We start from the raw sequence: 23,753 nt of genomic DNA, 5'->3' as shown, positions 1-23,753 counted from the left end.
TTATTTTTGATCTGTCCGACAGCCGGCGCTTACCTGTTCGCTAGGCTGGAAGTATATGCAGCTTAGCGAACAGTCTGTGCTCATGGTCGCCATCTCTCTCTACAGATCTCACACACTCTCCCTCTGCCCCAGGTTAATGGCTGTGAGGGGTAAGGAGACAGGAGGGAAGAAGGACACAGAAAACCTATATGTTACCTAACAACTCGATAAAAAAACCTCGATAATGGAAATGCTGTAGATGTGATTTTCCTAGATTTCGCTAAAGCATTTGATACTGTCCCACACAAGAGATTGATTAATAAAATGGAGAACCTAGGATTGGGTGAAAATATCTGCAGATGGTTAGGGAATTGGCTATGTAATAGAGAACAAAGAGTGGTTGTGAATGGTGCCATATCAGATATGATACCGGTACTAAGTGGAGTGCCCCAGGGTTCGGTTTTGGGGCCCATTTTGTTTAACATTTTTATTAACGATATTGGGATAGGGTTTCTCAGCAATGTATCCATCTTTGCGGACGATACAAAACTTAGCAAAGTCATCAAATCACCAGAAGATGTCACCATGCTTCAAAATGATCTTGCAATTCTAGATGAGTGGGCAAAAAAATGGAAGATGAGGTTCAATGTAGATAAATGTAAGGTTATGCCCCTTGGGAGACACAACCAGTGTGCAAGTTACAACCTTAGCGGAGAGGAACTGGGTAATTCCATACTTGAAAAGGATCTAGGAGTCCAAATAGACAGCAATCTAGGATGTAGTGCCCATTGTAATGTAGCTACAAAAAAGGCCAACAAAATTCTGGCATGTATTAAGAGGGGAATGGAAACTAGGAACTCAAGGGTAATTATGCCACTATATAAAGCATTGGTGAGACCTCACCTAGAGTACGGAGTACAGTTCTGGGCCCCACACTATAAAAAGGACATCATAGAATTAGAAAAAGTCCAAAGGCGAGCAACAAAGCTTATTAGGGGAATGGAGAATTTAAGCTACGGGGAGAGATTAAGCAATTTGGGACTATTTACATTAGAAAAGAGACGTTTAAGGGGGGACATGCTCAACATGTACAAGTATATCAAGGGCCAATATAAGGAACTGTCACACACCCTATTTTCTACTAGAAAGGAATCTAGGACGCGAGGGCATGAGTATAGATTAGAAAAAAAAAGATTTAATTCAGCTAGTAGAAAGAATTTCTTTACGGTCAGAACAGTCAAACTCTGGAACTCTCTTCCCAGAGAGGTGGTAACGGCTGGCTCATTAAATGCGTTCAAGGCAAAGTTGGACAAACATTTACTGGAGAAAAACATCCATGGGTACAAATAAGAAATATAATTTGTCTGTAAAATACCAGAACCTACCAAATCAGCAATGGATATCTATACCAGGTTGAACTAGATGGACGCAGGTCTTTTTTCAACCTTACCTACTATGTAACTATGTAACTATGTAACTCACCTCTGATATAATGCTAGAACAGGTCCAGGTGCAGCACATATTCGGTGTACACATAGGTGGCCGGCTGCTCACCCGTTGTACTCGTGTAGACCTGGGTAACATAGATAAAGGTTATTACTGCACTATTCACACAATACTGACTATAGTGCACAACCTAGGGGTCTAGTTACTAACATGCAGCAATAAGGTGGATTGTCTATAACCTATTATTGGGGCAACAGAAACTCACTTATTGCCACCATCAGAGAAAGGTGACTAAGATCTGGGACTTAAAAATACTTTCTACCTCACTCTTCCCAACTGCTTTAAATGTAATAATAAAATACATTTTTAACCAATTTATCATCTTTTTTTCATGGATTTTTGTAAGAAACACCCTTTCAGCATTTTATATGTGGAAATGGGAAACAGGGACAGAGGGGCGCACAATCACTGTACTATAGTGTTCTCAGATCTAGTCCTCTGCATACACTGGCAGTGCATGTTTTCCATATGTCCTTGCTGGAGCACAGGCATATTCATTACTCACTGACACATTATAAAATATCTACAGATGATTCTTAGGATTTCACTTGTGTTTCTGTGAGGAGACCTGTAAATTGTGCGACGTTAGCTTGTCCCAAGAACTGGAAATGGGAAGCAATGCTCCTCTATAAGAAATGAATGTTACAGTAAGGGGGTCATATTGTTCATTTGCACCCCCACGTGGTCCAGCGATGGGTTTTTTCCGTGCATGCGCATAATGAATTATGCGCATGTGCAGGGTCCCTGGGCGACTGAACTCAGCGACTGATCAGTTCACACTGACCAATGTGGGCCAGGGGAGTGGGGCAGCAGAGTAGGGTGTCCACCATGGGAACGCTCAGCATTTCATGGCCGTCCCTATGGGATTGCGTGCAGCAGGTGGTGTGCCAGGGTTGGACGGCTGACGTCACATGACGTCGGGCAGGCAGATGACGTCAGCCGTCCGTCCTGGTTTCGGCCGGCCACTGACTTATATTTGCGTGGCCTGGATCAGTCAATCGATGGTCGGTGATCATCAAATGATTTCTCCTGCTGCGGGCACATGAGAGGGTATGTGTATTCGTGACACTTCCCCTCGCATGGTTGCAAGGTGATACGGTGGCGATTCGGCAGGGGCAGGCCCTCTGGGACTCGGTACGCTGCGAGTTTCACAGCTTACCGAGTCAACCAGAATCAGGGCCTAAGTGTAGAGATGGTGATGTGTTATATGTGTTATATAAAATATCTCTCAATAATCCATCTATGCCAAATCACTTCAGTCAGACACAAAGCCCTCTGACTGGCTCACTGGTCACCAAAGGCTATCCGCTTAAGCAGCACTTTCCCACTTACAGGAGGAACACTATACACTTGTACCCAGACCGTCCAATAGGACCCCTCCATCAGGTACAGAAAGCTCTGCTCCCGGACTTCCCAGGTGGTTACCTGCAGTGAAACAGCTTTCTCATCAATTATCTAGTTCAACACAGGTGACTACAATCATAAACAGGGGGAAGCCCAAGAGCAGATCCTCTTGTACCTGATGGAAGGGGTCGTGCTGGGGGATCTGTTATTCCCCCACTCCCATCCCTAACTCCCCTCTCACATGTCAATACAGACAAAAGTAAAACAGTAGGGATGGCCATTCACGATCGATGATTCGAAATCATCGATGGTTCATGGCCAATGTCGAATACTTTAGCCATCGATGGGGGAGAACCAGATGCTTTCCCTCCATCGATGGAACAGTAAAACGATGTTTGCTTTATTTTTTCAAAGCCCCGGGACACAGAGCATAGCTCTGCCCCCTGACACCAGCGAAGCCATGTCCCCCGTGTTTTGATTGGCCCACAGGCCAATCAATCAAACACAATGGATGACCATCGATATGTGAAAATATTGATGGTCATCATTGCATAGTTTAGCACTATCGATGGCAATGGCAACAACGGCCATCCCTATAAAACAGATATTTTAGTAGATGTATTTAAAAGTGAAAAAACATAGGCACCTGATTATCACTACCCCGGAGGGCTGTATTCTATTGTATTATGTTGGTGAAATAGTTACAGCCATACATTTATGTACATTTAATGTTCCTTTCCTGCAGTTAGATTATAAATTAGGAACATGTACATAGGATCTCACTGAAATTAGGCACAAATAACATTAACAGGGTAAGTTATAGCAACTTAGAAATCCTAAAAATAAAATTAGGCCCATTAGCATGGATACTATAGAGTGTATATGGGAGAGCAGCAAGCTGGTCACATGACCCAAGCTATACACTTTCATAGCTGAGAGTGGCAGTTATTTTCCAACTGGCATCTCTGCAGCAGACAGCATCAGAGGAGGAAGCAGGAGCCCAAGCAGAGGATTGAGAAGGGGAGAAAAAGCGATTTCAGGAGACAGAAAGCCAATTACTGGATCAGGTGAACCCGTCGTAAGACGCAGGAGCCGAATCAGGAGAGGTAAGTAAACTTATTGGATCAGGTGTACCCGTCGGAAGACGCAGGAGCCAGATCAGGAAAGGTAAATTGACCAATTGGATCAGGTGTACCCGTCGGAAGACGCAGGAGCCAGATCAGGAAAGGTAAATTGACCAATTGGATCAGGTGTACCCGTCGGAAGACGCAGGAGCCAGATCAGGAGAGGTAAATCGACTTATTGGATCAGGTGTACCCGTCGGAAGACGCAGGAGCCAGACCAGGAGAGGTAAATCGACTTAGTGGATCAGGTGTACCCGTCTGAAGACGCAGGAGCCAGATCAGGAGAGGTAAATCGACTTAGTGGATCAGGTGTACCCGTCTGAAGACGCAGGAGCCAGATCAGGAGAGGTAAATCGACTTATTGGATCAGGTGTACCCGTCGGAAGACGCAGGAGCCAGATCAGGAAAGGTAAATTGACCAATTGGATCAGGTGTACCCGTCGGAAGACGCAGGAGCCAGATCAGGAAAGGTAAATTGACCAATTGGATCAGGTGTACCCGTCGGAAGACGCAGGAGCCAGATCAGGAGAGGTAAATCGACCTATTGGATCAGGTGTACCCGTCGGAAGACGCAGGAGCCAGATCAGGAAAGGTAAATTGACCAATTGGATCAGGTGTACCCGTCGGAAGACGCAGGAGCCAGATCAGGAAAGGTAAATTGACCAATTGGATCAGGTGTACCCGTCGGAAGACGCAGGAGCCAGATCAGGAGAGGTAAGTCAACTTATTGGATCAGGTGTAACCGTCAGAAGACGCAGGAGCCGGATCAGGAGAGGTAAGTCGACTGATTGGATCAGGTGTACCCGTCGAAAGACGCAGGAGCCAGATCAGCAGAGGTAGGTTGACATATTGGATCAGGTGTACCCGTCGGAAGATGCAGGAGCCGGATCAGAAGATGGAGGAGATGGTCGGGAAGAAGAGGAGAAGGAAGGAGACCTCAAGAAGGCCTGAAAAGGAAGCACCTGAGGAGGAACCCAGCGGCAAGATACAGAAGACAGACCAGAACACAGAGGAGATGGCCGGAAAGAAGAGGTGCAGGAAGGAAACATCAAGAAAGCCTGAAAAGGAAGCACCTGAGGAGTCCAGCAGCAAGATGCAGGAAAAAGACCAGAAGACAGTGAAGAACACTTCATCAAGAAAATCCAGAGAGGAGGAATCGCTGGAAGAGAGAAAGAGAGCAGCAAGCGAGGCTAAAGACCCGGATGAAGATCAGCCAAGACCAGGTAAACGGAAATGTAGTTGGATGTCCTTGCACTGTAGTTCATTTTCACACTGGCAAAGTTGAATATTGTTTATATAAAAAAAATATTAATAATGTTTTATATGTAATTTATATTCATTTCATTGGTTACTACAGTTATTCAGATAAAGACAGTCTAAAAAAAAAGGATTAGTAAAACTACTGTAATATTTATGGAGAAAGGTGCACAACTACAAAGGTGCTGTAACCTACAGTATAGCTCAGTTTGGTGACAGGCATATGCCGGCATTCGCAGTGTCATTTACACAATGAAAACACAGTATGAATGTTCTTCTACCTTTACCTAGCCTAATCCTAACATTACTATGATTATTACTTCATTAACCCCACACCCAAACATCAGGGGGTTTACAGAATAACTCTAGGTTTACTGGCACTAAAGGTGGTAATACCCAGGATGGCAGTGCCTGCATTTATACGTGACAGCCCAACCCCCCTGGGGAAGACAGCCATGGTGATAACTGAAGAATGTAGGGCTGGTGTCACCCAGTGTAATGACTCATGGGGGGAAATTTACTAAGATGTGTATGCTACTTCACATGTGATGTTGCTATGGGCAACCAATCAGAATCTACTTCTTATTTATTTAGCATCCTCTAGAAGACAGGATCTGATTGGTTGCCCATAGCAACATCACATGTGAAGTAGAATACACATCTTAGTAAATCCCCCGCCATGGTGTCATGGCGGTTTTTTCCCTTCATTTAATTATGGACTTGGATATTTAATCTATTATTAGATATTTAATCTATTATTAGATATTTAATCTAAAGTAATGTATGTTAACATGAATTTCACATATAGGAATACAGATGCAAACCCTTTCAGGCTGTTTATAGGACAACAAAACGCATTATATCCCGTGTCAAACTTGGACATGAAGGGCCCATCAGGCAAATGTAATGGTTGGCATCTATTGTAGCTCAATGCCATTACAAATGTACTACAGGCGATGTGATTAGTGCCAGAACGGTATGGCCAGTAACTACAGGATTAGCTCAGAGGAATTGGCTTGGTCACTAGAACCCCAGGCAATCCTTTTGATCACTAGCAATAATTTACCTGCTTAAATTTGCATGAGAATGCATCACTAACAGTTCCTTACAACACATAAATGCACATGCTCCATTCCTACAATATTAAATAGGCACTATTCAGTTACGCAACAAAATTATTAAACTCAAAAGTGATCAAGGTGCAGGGCAATACTGTGTCTGAAGTCTGGGGGCACATAGAAAACATTGGTGGTAGGTGTAGAAGGACAGAAAGCCTACATAAGCAGAGGGAAGGGCTAAGGCACTGCAAGGGAACAAGGGAAGGGTAGAGAGCCTGGATCAGACAGAGCCCGAGAGTCCAAACTACGCAGGGATAGAGCAGAGAGACTGAACCAGACAGGGGAAGGGCAGAGAGGCCAGACCAGACAGGGTAAGGGCAGAGAGGCCGGACCAGACAGGGGAAGGGCAGAGAGGACGGACCAGACAGGGGAAGGGCAGAGAGTCTGGACGAGACAGGGGAAGGGCAGAGAGGCCGGACCAGGCAGGGGAAGGGCAGAGAGGCCGGACCAGGCAGGGGAAGGGCAGAGAGGCCGGACCAGGCAGGGGAAGGGCAGAGAGACCGGACCAGACAGGAGAAGGGCAGAGAGGCTGGAGTGCCCCACGTAGGAATACTTAATTAAAGGTGTATTCAGGAGCTTGGGCTTACTGTTCAATGAGGCCTGGTGGTTCCGATTAGCTAGAAGTAGCTTTGTAAAACCCTATAGTGTGCTACGCTGTAAGTTTGAATCGTGCCCTATCTCCTTATCTGTTGAATAATAAATTCCTAATCTATTATTTTACTCCGCAAGGACCAAGCAGCATCTCACCGCCAGACTGCCCCGAGGACGAATCTCAATTCCTGGAGAGATATGACATCCGTCGGGAGTTAGGCCGAGGCACATACGGAGTGGTCCTGCTGGCGCACGACAACATCACCAAGACGGATGTCGCCATTAAACTCTTGAACAACAACGGACTGTCAGATAGAGAAGAATTGAAGGCGTGGATGGAGACCAGAGCCCTACAATCAACATCTGGGAGCCCCTTCTTAGCACATGGACTTCTGACCTTCCAGAATGAAGACGTCTTGGCATTCGTCATGGACTACGCCAGCGGTGGAGACCTGTTTGACCTGCTGCAATCAAGAGGGCGTCTTGAGTCTACGGCTACAACGTACGATCTATGCATAATCTGGTGTATAACTCTGTGTGATATAGGATTCCGGTACTTATGTAATATCTGGACTCCCGTTTTTCTTATGAGACCGCGTCCCCTCGCGGGGCTCGCTGCGCTCGCCACGCTTCGGGCACGGTGGCTCGCTGCGCTCGCCACACTATAGAAAATCAACTCCATGCGTAGTTGGATAGTAGGGGTATGAAAAAATGGGGTGCATTTAACATGGGAGTCCAGATAATACATAAGTACCAGGATTCCTTGTTGGACGTCCATCAATTTGTCTCTTCCTGCTAGAATTCTATTCTACCCGTATTTGTCTTCCTTTCGTGTTCTACAGCTCTTACACTGTTCCCCATCCCACACTGTATCTCTCTAACCTGCCCATACACAATGGCTGATTTGGGATATTACAATGTTGTTACATTTCTTCTATAACAGAGTCTTCGCTGCCGAGATAGTGTCCGGTCTCCAGTACTTCCACAGGATGGGCTTCATCCATCGGTAACTTTCTTTCTTTCCTCATTTAAATAAACATAGAAGAAAAGATAATTTGGGATTCCTATATATATACACCCCTTTGTGTGCAGCTCTAGCCTGACCATTACATCCCTCCAAAGCCCCTCCTACCACCCTGTCACTACCACACCCACTTCTATCTGGGCCACAGGGAAATACATCTCAACTGCCAGACACCTGGGATAATGCAGTCCCAATCATGGCATCAGGGCAGAGCCAGCAAATTGAGACAGCTCAAGTCAATCTCAGACATTGGGAGCAATGCTAGCGGTGTATATGTGGATCTGATTATAAGATTATATGCATGCAAGTGCAAATATACAGGAAGGACAGCAACTCTGCCAGCATCCAGCATCTGCCAGCAAACACTTCTTATTCGCAACACAATGCCCCTAAGACGCACCAGGAGACTTTGCCTTAATATGTGTCTGAGGACGTATCTGCAGCCTTAGACACTTATGATGTATGCAAACAAGTACTTAATGACAAAATACTTATTGTTCATTTTACAGAGACATCAAACCAGAGAACATCCTGCTTCATGACGGCCATATTAAAATCACCGACTTCGGGCTGGCGATCGAGAACAAACCCAGAGCCTCTGGCTACGCTGGAACACGTGGCTACATTGCCCCAGAGGTGAGGCTATAATAAATTTGAGGGGCTATGTGATAAGGTGGATATGGAGGAGACAATGTCACATTTCCATTCTTACTACCAAAGCCCCAGAATTAATCTGTACATAAATTAATTAAATTTCTATTCCCATTATGTACCCAGCGTGTCTGTCCCGGTAATGGTGTTCCCAGTGTGTCTGTCCCGGTAATGGTGTTCCCAGCATATCTGTGCCGGTAATGGTTTACCCAGTGTGTCTGTCCCGGTAATGGTGTTCCCAGTGTGTCTGTCCCGGTAATGGTGTTCCCAGTGTGTCTGTCCCGGTAATGGTGCTCCCAGCGTGTCTGTCCCGATAATGGTGTACCCAGTGTGTCTGTCCCGGTAATGGTGTGCCCAGCGTGTCTGTCCCGGTAATGGTGTTCCCAGTGTGTCTGTCACGGTAATGGTGTACCCAGCATGTCTGTCCCGGTAATGGTGCTCCCAGCGTGTCTGACCTGGTAATGGTGTTCCCAGCGTGTCTGTCCCGGTAATGGTGCTCCCAGCGTGTCTGACCTGGTAATGGTGTTCCCAGCATGTCTGACCTGGTAATGGTGTTCCCAGCATGTCTGACCTGGTAATGGTGTTCCCAGCATGTCTGACCTGGTAATGGTGTTCCCAGCATGTCTGACCTGGTAATGGTGTGCCCAGCGTGTCTGACCTGGTAATGGTGCGCCCAGCGTGTCTGACCTGGTAATGGTGTGCCCAGCGTGTCTGACCTGGTAATGGTGTGCCCAGCGTGTCTGACCTGGTAATGGTGTTCCCAGCATGTCTGACCTGGTAATGGTGTTCCCAGCATGTCTAACCTGGTAATGGTGTGCCCAGTGTCGGTCCTGGGAACTGTGTGCCCAGCATGTCGGTCCAGGGAACTGTGTGCCCAGCATGTCTGTCCTGGGAACTGTGTGCCCAGTATGCCTATATATGATAAACATGATCTGATTTCTCATTCATCTCACATGTATGGAATTATTTGTCAGTGTAACATCTGATGGCAGGCGTATTGTGCCCAGATCTGCTGTCCTGTTTATGAAGTGTAATGTAGTGAACTTCTTACCTTTTAATGACAGATCATCATGGGAGACCGATATAATGCGGGAGTGGATTGGTACTCCTTCGGTGTGGTGCTATTCCAGATGTCAACAGGAAAATCCCCCGAGGAGTGCCGCATCTCGGCTTTGGCGGGCTGTCATCTGTGCCCGAATACAAGAAACATCATTGAAGAGGTGAGTGTGAGAACATACTTAGCATTCAGCACTAGGTAACAAAGAGGCCATGAACAATGTGTCAGCGTCTGTTATTTATACAGAACCCCCATTCTCTAGTATCAGCCATGTAGTTGTTCTACGAGCGGTCATGTAGCTGTACATGGGGAAGCTATACGTAGTTACATACGTCAGATTACATTACTGGCTCCCTGACACACACAAATAAGTGAAGGAAACTCCAAGCCAGATCAATGCCTGCTGCAGGAGTCACTGTACCACTGACATACACTACTGGTCACGTTATACAGCACCGGCATTTTCCCTGTTTCTATTCAAATATAAGCAAATCAAGTCCAGTGAATGACCCCCAATGGTACCATGATAAGCAGTAACCTGCTAGAGGTTAGGGGAAAGAATACTAAACTACATAGACACACATCCTCTGATTAGGGCAATACAGTATAATGCTTCTTTTCTTTGATGCTAAAATCATGTCTCCTAAATATGTACTGTAAGAAATCAGACTGCAGATAAACAGAAACTTAGGGCCTTATTCTAATCGGATCGGTGAAACGTGCGTACGGTCCGTCACACCGTACGTTTCCTGTACGCTCACGGTGAGCGTAAGTCCGCCCACAGAACAGCCACACACGGATGGTCACAATGGGGAGTGGCGTACACTTGAGCGTACGCCACCGTGCACGGACGGATCTCCCTCTTAGCCACCGACACCTGGCGTACATCAGAGCGTACGCCACCGTTTACGGACGGGTCTCGTCCGTTTTCACACCGTCACCTTCCGTATATCTGAACGTACGCCACAGTGCAAGTAGAAATTGAGTCCAAAAACATCATTGTTGCTCTTAGATGTGGTTTGTGTCTTTTTCCTAATAAAAAACTGGTATGTTTGTGTTACAGTAAAAAAGTTGACACACGTCGACTTCTGTGAATTGAGTGTCCTGCTTTTTAAAGTATACAAAAACACTTTCTGAATGGGTGAGATGGTTATTGCAGCATTGCTTATTGCATTCAGGTGTATGTAATTTACTTGTATTCGGCATTAATTAGCAGACCCAGGCGTCCGCTCTCATGCGGTAGCTCTAAGAGTGGTCAGGAGCACTCTTTGGCGTCCACCTGTTTTTGGTCCAAAATTCACGGTGCATTCGCCGATCGAGACGGTTGTGGCACCGTGCATTTTGTGTGCACACCCCCCTGTACGCCCATGTTTACGCCCAGTTTTCCTCATTACTCCGGCCGCTCCCATAAAAACGCCCACATGCCGCCCACAATGACCGTACTCTTGCGGACAGGTTTTTTCGCACGGAGAGACCCGTTCGTGAGCGGTTTGAGGTCACTGCACATGCGCATAGCGAAAGCTACGTATGCGCAGATGCAAAAAAACCCTGAACCGACCGTGTACGGTCCCACGCACCAAGCAGAATAACCCCCTTAGTTACACTCCTGTTCCTCTTTCCAGCTCCTGTGTGGTGACCCTGAGATGCGTCTGGGTGAGAACGGCAACATCAGAGAACATCCATTCTTCACGGGAATCGATTGGGAGAAGTTAGAACATCTGCAGGACCCATTCACTCCCAGCTTCTCCCTGCAGCCGCCACAGTGAAGGTAACATCACTTCCCCAGGTGCAGGAGGTATAACATCATCTCACACAGGAGCAGCCGATACCTCCATCAGTAGCCACATAACAACTTCCAGCTTCCAGAAGAACACCTGGCTCCTCCGTCAGCCCGAATTACACAAGGTGGCAGAACATCGCCCCTCAACTAACAACTACGGTATGTTCTCCAATGCCCATCAAGTACTGGAGACCGAGAGACCGGAACATCAACTCTCTTACTGATTGGGTAAGTACGATCCAACCCATATTATGCGCAATGTTTGGTTTCTGCACATGTGATCACATGGCAGAACAACGAACACCTCTGCTGATTGCAGAGGTGCTTGCGGTATAGAGCAGCCAGCGATTGCAAATGGAGGCACGGGGTGGAATGCACCTCCTCCTGCGTTTGCACTGCTTAAGGATTAAGCGTTATACACATACCACCCCAGTGCCAATAGCCTAACAGCACACCCCCACTCTCTCCTGCCTTACCATCGCTCGCACAACCCCCATCATCCATGCCCACACTGCTGTTCTCTCTAACTCCCCCCTCAGCGTCTCTGTCCTCACCCTCTCTGCCCTCGCCCACTCTCTAACTCCCCCCACAGCGTCTCTGCCCTCACCCTCTCTCTAACTCCCCCCTCCGTGTCTCTGCCCTCTCTCTAACTCCCCCCTCAGCCTCTCTGCCCTCACTAAGGGGGAGATTCTCTAAGCGAAAAATGCGGTAAAAACCCCGTTATCAGGGTTTTTACCGCATTTTGGGATGCTGTAAATATGGCGGCAGGGGGTGGCCCATAGAAGCCAATGGGCTTCTACCGCAACCCTCCGCCGCCCCGCGCCGACCCCCTCGCCGCCCCGCATCGCCCCCTCACCTGTGTCCGGGCAGCACAGAGCTGTGCTGCCCGGACCTGTGACCTCCTCCCTGCACTGATCCTCTTCCGGGTGCAGGGAGGAGGAGAGCCGGGCGCAGCAGCAGCAGCGACTCTCACCGCAAAGGACAGCTCTTAACGCAAGAGCTGTCCTTTGCCTTAATTATCGCATATGTTACAACATATGCGATAATTAAATATGTGATGGGCGGCGAAGGGGGGCGGAGATTCTTAGAGAATCTCCCCCTAACTCTCTAACTCCCCCCTCAGAGTCTCTGCCCTCACCCTCTCTCTAACTCCCCCCTCAGCCTCTCTGCCCTCACCCTCTCTCTAACTCCCCCTTCAGCGTCTCTGCCCTCACCGTCTCGCTCTAACTCCCCCCTCACCCTCTCTGCCCTCACTAACTCTCTAACTCCCCCCTTAGCGTCTCTGCCCTCACCCTCTCTCTAACTCCTCCCTCAGCTTCTCTGCCCTCACCCTCTCTCTAACTCCCCCTCAGCCTCTCTGCCATCACTAACTCTCTAACTCCCCCCTCAGCGTCTCTGCCCTCACCCTCTCTCTAACCCCCCCCTCAGCCTCTCTGCCATCACCCACTCTCTAACTCCCCCCTCAGCGTCTCTGCCCTCACCCACTTTCTAACTCCCCCCTCAGCGTCTCTGCCTTCACCCTCTCTCTAACTCCCCCCCCCTCAGTGTCTCTGCCCTCACCCTCTCTATAACTCCCCTCCTCAGAGTCTCTGCCCTCACCCTCTATCTCCCCCCTCAGCGTTAATGCCCTCACCCTCTCTCTAACTCCCCCCTCAGCCTCTCTGCCATCACCCACTCTCTAACTCCCCCTTCAGCGTCTCTGCCCTCACCCTCTCTCTAACTCCCAAATCAGCGTCTCTGCCCTCACCCTCTCTCTAACTCCCCACTCAGCATCTCTGCTCTCACCCACTCTCTAACGCCACCCTCAGCGTCTCTGCCCTCACCATTTATCTAACTGCCCCCGCAGCGTCTCTGCCCTCACCCTCTCTCTAACTCCCCCATCAGTGTCTCTGCCCTCACCCTCTCTCTAACTCCCCCCTCAGCGTCTCTGCCCTCACCCTCTCTCTAACTCCCCCCTCAGCGTCTCTGCCCTCACCCTCTCTCTCTAACTCCCCCCTCAGCCTCTCTGCCCTCACCCTCTCTCTAACTCCCCCCTCAGCCTCTCTGCCCTCACTAACTCTCTAACTCCCCCCTCAGCTTCTCTGCCCTCACCCTCTCTCTCTAACTCCCCCCTCAGCGTCTCTGCCCTCACCCTCTCTCTCTAACTCCTCCCTCAGTCTCTCTGTCCTCACCCACTCTCTAACTCCCCCCTCTCTCTAACTCCCCCCTCATTGTCTCTGCCCTCACCCTCTCTCTCTAACTCCCCCCTCAGCCTCTCTGCCCTCACTAACTCTCTAACTCCCCCCTCAGCGTCTCTGCCCTCACCCTCTCTCTAACTCCCCCCTCAGCGTCTCTGCCCTCACCCTCTCTCTAACTCCCCCCTCAGCCTCTCTGCCCTCACTAACTCTCTAACTCCCCCCTCAGCGTCTCTGCCCTCACCCTTTCTCTAACCCCCCCCCCCCCTCAGCCTCTCTGGCATCACCCACTCTCTAACTCCCCCCTCAGTGTCTCTGCCCTCACCCACTCTCTAACTCCCCCCTCAGCGTCTCTGCCCTCACCCTCTCTCTAACTCCCCCCCCTCAGTGTCTCTGCCCTCACCCTCTCTATAACTCCCCCCCTCAGAGTCTTTGCCCTCACCCTCTATCTCCCCCCTCAGTGTTAAAGCCCTCACCCTCTCTCTAACTCCCCCCTCAGCTCTAACTCCCCCCTCAGCATCTCTGCCCTCACCCTCTCTCTCTAACTCCCCCCTCACCCTCTCTCTAACTCCCCCCTCAGCGTCTCTGCCCTCACCCTCTCTCTCTAACTCCACCCTCAGCCTCTCTGCCCTCACCCACTCTCTAACTCCCCCCTCTCTCTAACACCCCCCTTAGTGTCTCTGCCCTCACCCTCTCTCTCTAACTCCCCCCTCAGCCTCTCTGCCCTCACTAACTCTCTAACTCCCCCCTCAGCGTCTCTGCCCTCACCCTCTCTCTAACCCCCCCCCCTCAGCCTCTCTGCCATCACCCACTCTCTAACTCCCCCCCTCAGCGTCTCTGCCCTCACCCTCTCTCTAACTCCCCCCCCCCTCAGTGTCTCTGCCCCCACCCTCTCTATAACTCCCCCCCTCAGAGTCTCTGCCCTCACCCTCTATCTCCCCCCTCAGCGTTAATGCCCTCACCCTCTCTCTAACTCCCCCCTCAGCATCTCTGCCCTCACCTTCACTCTAACTCCCCCTCAGCCTCTCTGCCCATACCCACTCTCTAACTCCCCCTTCAGCGTCTCTGCCCTCACCCTCTCTCTAACTCCCAAATCAGCGTTTCTGACCTCTCCCTCTCTCTGGGCGGGATTCTCTAAAATCCGCAGCCCAGTATCGCCGGCATTCGCATTTCTAATGACCGCATATTCTCTAAAATATGCGGTAATTAATGCAAGGGACAGCTCTTGCGGTAAGAGCTGTCCCTTGCGATGCGGCGCCGTTGCTGGACTTCCGGGTCTATGACCCGGGAGTCCGTCTGCGCATGCGCAGACCGACGCTCCGGCCGCGGGGCATGCTGGGAGGGATCCGTGACGGATCCCTCACACAGCGCTGCGGTAAGAAGCCCATAGGCTTCTGCAGGGGATCGACAGCTTTTTCTGGCGATTCCCTCCGCAGCGCTGACACTGCGAAGGGGGGTTAGAGAATACAGAAATGCGGTAAAAACCCCGATAATGGGTTTTTTACCGCATTTCTGTGATAGAGAATCTCCCCCCCACTCTCTAACTCCCCCCTCAGCGTCTCTGCCCTCACACTCCAACTCCAAGTACGATCCAACCCATATTATGCGCAATGTTTGGTTTCTGCACATGTGATCACATCGCAGAACAACGAACACCTCTGCTGATTGCAGAGCTGCTTGCGATGTAGAGCAGCCAGCGATCACAAATGGAGGCAGGGGGTGGAATGCACCTCCTCCTGCATTTGCATTGCTTGAGGATCCCACATGATAAGCTGCTGTGAGCAGCTTATCATGTGCAATCCAAACAGGAACAGGATAATTTATAATAAAAGGTATTTCAACACAGGTGATGTCAATCATAAATTAAGACAGAAGGGCAGAAGCAGAGCAATGTGTCCCTCCTGGAGAGGGTCATGTTGGGAGGTATGCTGATGTTATACTGTATCTTATATACATTTAAGCTGCAACGCAAAGTTTCCTTTGTCTCGCAAGCCGACCTACAACTGCAAGCCTGAGAGAGATGAGACTTACTCAGGCTGCAGTCGCAGCGTCACAGCCACCGATGGTCCTGATGTTTTTCTAAACTGCAATCGCAGTTTGTTATGATCACAAATGGAGGCCGGGGGTGGAATGCACCTCCTCCTGCGTTTGCACTGCTTAAGGATTGAGGATTAAGCGTTATACACATACCACCCCCGGGTCAATAGCCTAACAGCGCACCCCCACTCTCTCTTGCCTTACCATCACTCGCACCACCCCCCATCGTCCATGCCCACACTGCTGTTCTCTCTAACTCCCCCCTAGCGTCTCTGTCCTCACCCTCTCTGCCCTCGCCCACTCTCTAACTCCCCCCTCAGCGTCTCTGCCCTCACCCTCTCTGCCCTTGCCCACTCTCTAACTCCCCCCACAGCGTCTCTGCCCTCACCCTCTCTCTAACTCCCCCCTCAGCGTCTCTGCCCTCACCCTCTCTGCCCTTGCCCACTCTCTAACTCCCCCCACAGCGTCTCTGCCCTCACCCTCTCTCTAACTCCCCCCTCAGCGTCTCTGCCCTCACCCTCTCTCTAACTCCCCTCTCAGCCTCTCTGCCCTCACCCTCTCTCTAACTCCCCCCTCAGCGTCTCTGCCCTCACCCTCTCTCTCCAACTCCCCCCTTAGCCTCTGTCCTGACTAACTCTCTAACTCCCCCCTTAGCGGCTCTGCCCTCACCCTCTCTCTAACTCTCCCCTCAGCCTCTCTGCCCTCACCCTCTCTCTCTAACTCCCCCCTCAGCCTCTCTGCCCTCATTAACTCTCTAACACTCCCCCCTCTCTCTAACTCTCCCCTCAGCGTCTCTGCCCTCACCCTCTCTCTAACTCCCCCCTCAGCGTCTCTGCCCTCATATATCTAAACCCCCCCCCCCCCATCGGCGGCTCTGCCCTCACCCTCTCTCTAACTCCACCATCAGTGTCTCTGCCCTCTCCCTCTCTCTAACTCCCCCCTCAGCGTCTCTGCCCTCACACTCCAACTCCAAGTACGATCCAACCCATATTATGCGCAATGTTTGGTTTCTGCACATGTGATCACATCGCAGAACAACAAACACCTCTGCTGATTGCAGAGGTGCTTGCGGTGTAGAGCAGCCAGCAATTGCAAATGGAGGCAGGGGGTGGAATGCACCTCCTCCTGCATTTGCATTGCTTGAGGATCCCACATGATAAGCTGCTGTGAGCAGCTTATCTTGTGCAATCCAAACTGAATCAGGCATCTTCTAAAAATATATATAAAATATAACATCAATGGCGAGGGTTTGGCTGGCTTATCTGGGGAGGACGGAGGCCAGAACTGATGTTATATCTTATATACATTTAAGCTGCATGGCAAAGTTTGCTTGGTCTCGCAAGCCGACCTACAACTGCAAGCCTGAAAGAGATGAGACTTACTCAGGCTGCAGTCGCAGCGTCACAGCCACCGATGGTCGTGATGTTTTTCTAAACTGCAATTGCAGTTTGTTATGATCACAAATGGAGGCAGGGGGTGGAATGCACCTCCTCCTGCATTTGCATTGCTTGAGGATCCCACATAATAAGCTGCTGTGAGCAGGCTGAATGAATTCACTGGCTGAATGGTTAAACAGGAGGACAATGGGGGAGATTCTTTAAGAATCTCCGCCCCCCTTCACCTCTCTTCGCATTTATAATTATTGCATATGTTTATGCGATAATTATACCAAAGGACAGCTCTTGCGTTAAGAGCTGTCCTTTGGGGTGAGAGTTGCCGGGTCCCTGCAGGTCCCGGCGGCTCCCCCCTCCCTCACACACCCGGCGCTGCTGCTGCTGCGCCGGGCTCTCCTCCTCCCTGCACCCAGAAGAGGATCAGTGCAGGGAGGAGGTCACAGGTCCGGCCAGCACAGCTCTGTGCTGCCCGGACACAGATGAGGGGCAATGCAGGGAGGTGGGGGTCCATGCGGGGCGTCGTTGCGGGGCTTCGGTGGGATGCGGTAGAAGCCCATTGGCTTCTATGGGGCATCGCCAGATTTTTCTGGCGAAGCCCCCCGCCACGGTAACGGTTTTTTTACCGCATTTTTCGCTTAGAGAATCTCCCTCTGGATACCTATGGCAGGAGGATAACACTGGTCAGATGGTTAAACAGGAGGACTGGATACCTATGGCAGAAGGATAACACTGGTCAGATGGTTAAACAGGAGGACTGGATACCTATGGCAGGAGGATACCACTCGCCGGAGGGTTAAAAAAGGACTGGATGCCTATGGCAGGAGGATAACACTGGCCAGATGGTTAAACAGGAGGACGGGAAACCCATGGCAGGAGGATTCCACTGGCCAGATGGTTAAACAGGAGGAATGGATACCTATGTGGCAGGAGGATGCCACTGGTTGGTGGTTAAACAGGAGGAGAGGATACCCATGGCTGGAGGATACCACTGCCTGGATGGTTAAATAGGAGGCTGCACAGAAAGGGGACTACCCTGGAAATGTTATCACATTTTTGCAATGCAAATCACATTTCTGAGAAGCGATTGCAAGTACTTTGCAATTGCATCATGGGTAGGGACTAGACATGCGGGCGGCCTTGCCTTGTGACAACACATTTACGCTACAAGGCACAGTTTTCTTAGTCTCGCAAGCTGACACACAACTGCAAGCCTGAGTAAGATGACACTTATCATGTTGTAGTTGCGGAGGGACACTGCGTCCGATGGTCCCGATGTTCCGCTAAACTGCAATTACATTACAGTTCGATACAATGAAATAGACAGAGGGTGACAAGGATCGCACATGATAAGCTGCAGCGAGCAGCCTATCATATGTGATCTAAGCCAAAATCTCTCTGCTATGAAAGCCAGTGACAGCTTCTCATCACTTTCCGCACACAGGGAGATTGACAGGCGGCCGGAGTTTGGGTGAGGCACCCAGCCATTTACAGGGAGTGTCAACAGAAAATGCAGGTGGACTCGGCTATTTATCGTGTGCGACTTCTCCCCTCGGAGAATCGCACAAGTGTCTGGCCAGTTTTGCTTAGGCTGTAGTCGTAAAGGGACACTGGGACCAATGGTCGCAATGTTCCTCTAATCTGCAACCACAGTATGATATGATCACAAATGCCGGCAGGGGGTGGTATTGAAGGATTCTGGAATGTGACCTTTCTCTAGAGCACGCAGTTATCTCAGAGCCTTGGAAATGACTGTCCGACAGGGTCTCTTTCAAACAGGTTTATTCACACCAACTCCTTAGCTCGTTGGTCATATACTTATACCATGAAACACAAATGATTCCTCCCCCTTATGGGAGGGGATATTACCAAATACATACATGTTTACATGCGACACTCCCCTAGTGTGGAGTTACAAAGTCTATAACTGGTTTGAGTAATTTTACTATGCCATCTCCGATGACATGGAAGAGTGTATTTCCCCATATGGGTATCATTAGTCACTTTGACTTATTTACAGAACCTGAAACTCAGAAGGAATATATTTTAACCCATTCATCTTCCTGTACACAAGATAATTATAATGCTAGTACATATGGGTCTTTATAATACTCTGTACTGACAAGAATTATGCTATGGTATAAGTAATATAATGTTGAGTAAGATAAACTCTATCATTTACTCCCTCCTTTTTATAATAATTAAACATTACAATTGAGATTACATTGTTTACATACAGTAGTAAACAAAGTCAAAAATACAAAAAAATTATTATAAATATAAGAAAACTCATAGTGGTCGGACATCTTACAATTCAAACTGCCTAACTATGCAAAGTATTAGTCACATCAGATGGTTCTAGTGGGTTATGGCCCTGAGAACAAGGTAGCTTCTCCCTGTGTCAGAGAGCAATTGGCTGTTCGCTCACATCCATCGGAATAGACTGATTCTCTGCTTTCTGTGTCCTTCCAGATATGAGTTTTTTGAACTTGGTTGTAGTTGCAGCGGACTGACACTGTTTCAGACAAATAGAGAAAACACACATCAATACCTTGAAAGCAATATAAGCAAGTATACATAGTCCTATAATTTTTAGGCCAAACATGAGAATTCCCATAACCCATCCACCGATTCCTGAAAACCATGTAGATGGATTTAGAAAAGACAGCCAGCCCCAATCACCTCCTAGAGTGTCAGGTGTATTATGCTTAGTGGCATAGATCCTTTTTTCTTCTTCTATCTCTCGTACATGTTTTTCTATTGTCTCTTGTGCATTGTCAGTCTCATTAGTAATGAATGTACAACACAATATTCCTGTCTGGGTATATAATGTCATACAATAACCTCCTGTCTGTGCCGTTAAGTGATCCAGAACTAATCTGTGTTGTAACTGTTCTTTTTTTACCTCTTGAATTTCTCTACCTACATATCTAAAGGTGTTATCATATATCTCAGTAATGTTATCTAATAACATTGCAAGTGATTCAACTCTATAATATGATTTTGAGCCAAATAAATCCAAAAATCCCATTCTCTCATGCCAGGGTGTGTAGATTAGCTTTCTTGCCTTTTTTCCTGCTTCCTTTATTTCCCTTCTGTCCCTGTGTATGGGATTATACTTCCCTACTTGGCCTTCTTGGCCTTTTATTATATTTTTTAGATCTTCATGATTTATCACTTGTGCTGCAGGTACTATGCGTCCTAGGGTGCAATTCCCATAGTCGCCATAAACAAGCCACTTGTAGGCATATTTCCCACATAAATAATATAGATTCTTTGGGAGAATTGGAGGTATGTTGTCCCACATTCTCCTTAAGGTTTCCAATCCTCTTTCTGTTGTTAGACTATCAATTACAAACTCGTTGGAATTGCTTCCTGTATCATTCAAAAAGTCAGGGAATCCTGGCCCTGGCCATACTCCAACATTTATCATTTTCCTTTGCACAGGGTCCCTCTGAGTTGGTGCTGAAAATACTTGAAATGGAGGTACTCCTGGTGTGGGATTATAAGGGATAGAACCAACTCGGAAAGGAGCCTTTGTGCAAGGGTAAAATGTTCCCAGGTAGGTGTTTGATGGGAGATATGTTTCACCATGATCAGTTATGGTTTCACTTTTTCTTTTCTTAAAATCAATGCAAAAAGATACATTTGGGGTAACTAGGTGTGCTAGCAACTTAGGTGGTGTCTTGCGTAAGTATTGGTTTACTGATGCTTTGAATGGGACATCATCTGTACGGTTATCATAAAATTCTGTCCATTCATCAAATGTGATGGGGACGAATGTCCACTCTCCTCCCCCTCCTGAAGTAGGACCATGTGAACAGATCCAACAATTCGTAGTATTAAGGGCATTCCCTACCAAATTATGCAATTGCAACAACATGTTTTGGTTTTCTCCAGTAGGGGCCTTACACCATTCTATGCATGTTTCCTCAGGTGGCTGTCCACAATACTCACAAATACACCTTGTGATGAGTGGTGAATTTCTACATTCATGGTTAGGGTTTACTACTTCCCTTTTTCTCACATAATGTGGTTTGGGATAGACTATAGAGGTAACTTGTACTGTACTGTTGTTATTAATATAATCTGGTGCCTCTAGTATTGTACATAACCATATTATTGCCACTATTGTGGTTGCCAAACACAGAATACATCCCCATAGACTTTTATCGGGTTTGGGCCCCAATAACGTCTCAGCAAACTGCAGCTTCAAACTTAACTTGTAATCGTTTACAATGGGAGGCATGAATCCATGTGTCCCTCCCCTGTAGCTTTACTGATGTTGGTGTAGTCAGTAGGACCTGAAATGGACCATCATATCTGGGCTCAAGCGATTTTCGTACGTGTCTTTTGAGATACACCCAATCTCCTGGCTGGAGATGATGCGGATTGTTTTCTGCTGTAGAATCTGGAAGTGAAGCATAAGCTGCAACATGAAGTTCAGTTAGTCTTTTAGTTAGTTCTTTTACATAACAGGTTAGATCTGCATGTTTATGCACAAGTTCTTGTGGGTAGTAACATCCTATCCTAGGTATGCTACCAAATAGGACCTCATATGGAGAGTATCCTGACTTTTTATGAGGAATGGTCCTCATACTAAAAAGTGCTAGAGGTAAACATTCTACCCATGTTTTACCTGTGTCCTTCATTGCCTTCATAATCTTGGACTTCAAAGTATAATTCGTTCTCTCCACCAAGCCAGAGGCCTCAGGCCTGTGAGCCGAGTGGAAAGCCTGTTGTATACCCAAATCCTGCATTATGTGTCTCATTACTTCACCTGTAAAGTGTGTCCCCCTATCTGACTCAATGACATCTGGGACACCATATCTACAGACAATTTCTGAGAGGATTTTCTTAGCTGTATTCCTTGCTGTGGCCTTTGCTACAGCGAAAGCCTCAACCCATTTTGATAGAATGTCCACTATTACAAGTGCATATTCATACACTCCACACTTGGGCATCTGAATGTAGTCAATCTGCAGTCTCTGAAAAGGAGCTGTTGCTTTTGGTATTGCCCCTTGTGGAGTTTTTACTCTTATCCCTGGATTGCTTGTTCCACAGATCCAGCATGCTTGTGTATGAAGTGTTGCTGCTGATTGGAATCCTGGAGCAATCCATCTCTCTTTAGTAATGGCAGTCATTTGATCTTTCCCAAGGTGGGTCTGTCCATGAGTGACTTGGCACATGGCTGGGTATAGTACTCTGGGTAGACATAACAGTTCATCTTTTTTCCAGAGCTCTGTTTCTTCATCTTTTGCTGCACCTTTCCTTTGCCATTCTGCTTTTTCCACTGGACCTGCTTGGTCTTGGAACTTCTTTAATTGCTGCATATCTGCCATGTGTTGTGGTTCTTCCGTTTCCGTCACGACCATGTAATGTCTTCCCTCTACTGGCTGGGCTTTTGCTGCTCTCTTAGCTTCTGCATCTGCAAGATTGTTTCCTCTTGTTTCTTTTGTTTGATTCTTTGTGTGTGCTTGAATCTTGATGATGGCAACTTTGTGTGGCTTCATTAATGCTTGAAAAAGTTTTTTAATGAGGTCAGCGTGCTGTATCTGTTTACCTGTAACTGTTTTAAAGTCTCTGCTTTTCCAGATCAAACCATAGTCCATTGTCACTCCCCAGCTGTATCTGGAATCTGTATAAATGTTCGCTGTTGTATGCTCTGCGTGCTCCAATGCTTTAGTAAGGGCGACAAGTTCAGCTGCTTGTGCTGATAAGTGTGCTGGTAGGGCTCCAGAAGTTACTACTTCAGTGTCAGTAGTGACGGCATATCCAGTGTAGGGCTTGCCATCTTCATAGTATCTGGACCCATCAACATATAGTTCGTAATGAGCATTGGGTATGGGCATATCTTGGACGTGTGGCAATGTCTGGGTTTCTTGTTCCATCAAAGCAAGACAGTCATGGGAAAAATTTTGAGTATTAGTATTTTCCTTTTCTTCCTCACTTTCAGCTTCTGTATCGACTTCCATTCTCTGGGCTGTTGTAGATGATACTGTGCTGACAGAAGGCGATTGTCCCCTTATTCTCCCTCCTTTTGAACATTGATGTTCATAATCCTTTTGTTCCGGCAACAGAGCTGGTAAGAGTGTGGCAGGATTGAGGGTAGTGCACCTCTTGATTGTCACGTTGGTTGCACTCAATAGGGACACTTCGTACTTGGTGAGTCTTGCTGCTGAAAGGTGTTTGGTTCTTGCTTGTTGTAGGATTTCTGTAACGGCATGTGGTACTTGTATAGTTAGTTCATGATTAAGAACAATGTCTGTGCACTTGTCCTTCAATACAGCAGCCGCTGCAACAGCTTTAATACAAGTAGGTGATCCTTGGATGATATTGTCAAGCCTGCTGGAATAGTAAGCAAGAGGTCTTTGTTTTGCTCCGTGGATCTGTGTTAACACTCCCAAAGCATGTCCTCTTTCCTCATGACAATATAAGGTGAAAAGTTTAGAATAGTCTGGCAGGCCTAAAGCAGGTGAAGAAGCAATGGCCAACTTTAGTTGCTGAATTACTTGAGCCATGTCTTCATCTGTTGGATGTGGACCCTCTGTTTTGATGGCATTGTATAATGTCTGCATGTAAACTGATGCATGAGGTATCCAGTCTCTGCAATAGCCCACCAGGCCCAGGAATGGCCTGACTTGTTTCACAGTCTTTGGTACTTTGGTTTGCAGTATTAGCTGCTTTCTGTCTTCTGTCAGGTGTTTGATGCCTTGAGAG

General features: G+C 48.0%; 2 long non-coding RNA genes across 2 annotated transcripts in view; both read right to left on the bottom strand.

Moving 5' to 3' along the window:
• The window catches only part of LOC146054529 (uncharacterized), a 128,358-nt gene that overhangs the window by 55,463 nt on the left and 49,142 nt on the right, over positions 1-23,753 (bottom strand). The gene's annotated exons all lie outside the window — the stretch shown is intronic.
• On the bottom strand, positions 1,079-21,128 carry LOC146054530 (uncharacterized). Its single transcript, XR_014468222.1, has 3 exons — positions 19,462-21,128; positions 9,646-9,781; positions 1,079-1,552 (listed from the first exon to the last, which is right to left on the bottom strand). It is a non-coding gene; the product is annotated as an uncharacterized LOC146054530 (long non-coding RNA).

Source organism: Crinia signifera, unplaced genomic scaffold (assembly GCF_055691185.1).
Source record: "Crinia signifera unplaced genomic scaffold, ASM5569118v1 HAP2_SCAFFOLD_249, whole genome shotgun sequence".
Lineage (NCBI taxonomy): Eukaryota > Metazoa > Chordata > Amphibia > Anura > Myobatrachidae > Crinia > Crinia signifera.
This window is presented reverse-complemented; position numbering and strand designations above follow the sequence as displayed.